The following is a 2,398-nucleotide window of genomic DNA, read 5'->3' as shown; positions in this document are numbered from 1 at the left end:
CCGGCTCAAACTAAGCACTGCCTTATAGGTGATGCAAAAGGTCTGCAAAAGGTCTTGAGCTTGCAAGGCGAGGCAGTGGAGATCCATCAGTACTACAGTTGAACTTGTTCAGACCCTTTACTGGGCGTGTTGCAGCAAGATGGTTGCCTTTCAGTGCAACCAGTGTGGTATCTGGGAAGCCATGGTGCAAAATGTCACCTCCATTGCAGTGGATAGATGTTGGACTACCCAGCATACTCAGCTAAGTAGTCCAACATCTATCCAACTACCTTGCCTACTTTTTAGAGTAGACAAACGGGCAGCACCAGAATAAACTATTTACAGTGCCCGTTTATCTTATTTTAAAGTCACTCACTCTTTCCATTTTTTGTTCCATCACTTTTTATACACTGCAGCACCAGTCACCCGTGTCTATACCATCTACACTACCAACATCACATTTGAGTGAGACCATTACATCTTTAGGGAGGGATCTAATCCAGCTATGGTCCCTTAACCTTCTGGCTCTCACTGTGAGATGGTCCTTTGAGGAAACCCAAATGAGGAAGGGTGGTTCCGTGTGGTGACTGATGGGCATCCGGACCAAACACCATGAGTTGTCTTTTGGTTGGCTGACCCGTAGTTTAAGTACACCTGGGAGTTTGAGAGTATGTCTTTGGTTTCTGGCTAATACTGTCAATAGGCATCACTATACATGTTGACCCCCTGACATTTTGTTGTGTTACTGAGACGGAACAATAACCAGCCCAAGAGCACTTTATTAGGACAGGTTGAAACTGAACTGTATATCAATATTGTAACATCAAGAAACCCCACCTCACTAATACAGTGAGTCAACCTAATCCCTCCCACCCTTAAACACCAATGTGTCCAAAATTCCTCACAGGATCCCGGCATTCACCCCATTTCTCCTTTCATTCCTATCACCGTTCTTTCACACCTGACCCCATCCTCACTCTTCTGTTCTCCTTCTGCCAAAGACCCCCGACAAAGCCTCAACCCTTCTGACCTAGTGTGTGAGCCTTCTGATTGACTGCACCCAAGAAAAACCCTGCCCACCCCAAGATTCTCCATTCATGGTGTGCAAAGGGCTGTCGTTCAACAACCGAAAACATCTTACTTAAGGAGTGCATTTCTTTATGTGGGCTGTCGCCCAACAGCCTTGTTTTTGTTTGGCGAACAACAGCTCAACTGAAGCCTACCATCATCTTATGACTGCTAACTTTTTTGGTCCTTGCTCTCTAATCTCCAGCAAGTAGAATTCATTTCCTAAAAAGGATAGATGGAGTCCATCATGTTGGAAAATGGCAAAATCTTCTTTTGTAATGTCTCTATGTTTCAAGACGCCTATGCCTCTAGATGCACAAAACGCCTCATCTCCCAATGCACCTTACGCTTGACTTTCTTAACTGCATTATACTTCATTGACCCACACCAATCTCTACTAGATACCAGCTCTGACCAAACCATAAAAGTACCCAACCAAGTTCTTCCAATCACCACCAAGTCATTTTTCATCTTAATGAGACCCAACACTGACAGCTGTACCAAATCATTGTCACCTAGATAAAGTATCAACACATCCAGACTGAGTCTCGTTCTCACCAATTCAGATAACCAAGGAAGAAGCTGGCCCCATGCCATACCCCCTTTTCCTCATCATTACATTTTGAGATCAGTTGCACGAAAACCCAAATTCTTTCCAAAAGGGCAACTCTCCGCCTGTTTCAATGCCCATTTTATCCATGAATGCCCAACAAAACACATGGAGAAGAACGTTATATTAGGACCCACAACACAACCTAGAACATGGAAAAATAGAATGAATTCAAATAAGGTTTACTGTAAGCTCTCCTTGAGCCTAGTGTAGCGCAAGCAGCAGACTGAAGACCAACGATACAAATGCATGTTCTGCTTCAAAGAAAACCCCGATTTGTTAGCTTCTGGTGCAGCCCAATTCTGAAAGAGTGTGTACCAAAGTTTTCTGCCTTTATACCCTGATTCACCAATATTTTCCTCAAAACATGGAAGGTCTTTAAATGAGTTCCGTCAGCATGACAAAAGTCCCTCTCCCTAAAGACCTGTTTGCCTTTCTAAAATTATCCTAAGCCCTCACCGGGCACAACTCACTCTCTATTGCGTGAAAAACTGTCCGTGAGCCTTTCCCTTTCTGGTCAGTTTTTGATTTGCACACATACAGGATCAGTGAATTGGTATGAGCTTCCACATAACCTACCCCCATTCCTGCTTCCCATTCCACCCCCAAAATTTCAGAAATTCTAAAAGCTCCAAAGAACACCCATAAAATGTATAATTCGAACAACAAAACTTCGAAGTCATTAAAACAGATTGGGGTAAAAGGCAGGGGACTAGGAACAACAATAGGGATATAATAACA

This window comes from Lissotriton vulgaris, chromosome 1_1, assembly GCF_964263255.1.
Source record: "Lissotriton vulgaris chromosome 1_1, aLisVul1.2, whole genome shotgun sequence".
Lineage (NCBI taxonomy): Eukaryota > Metazoa > Chordata > Amphibia > Caudata > Salamandridae > Lissotriton > Lissotriton vulgaris.
Note: the sequence above shows the minus strand (reverse complement) of the source record.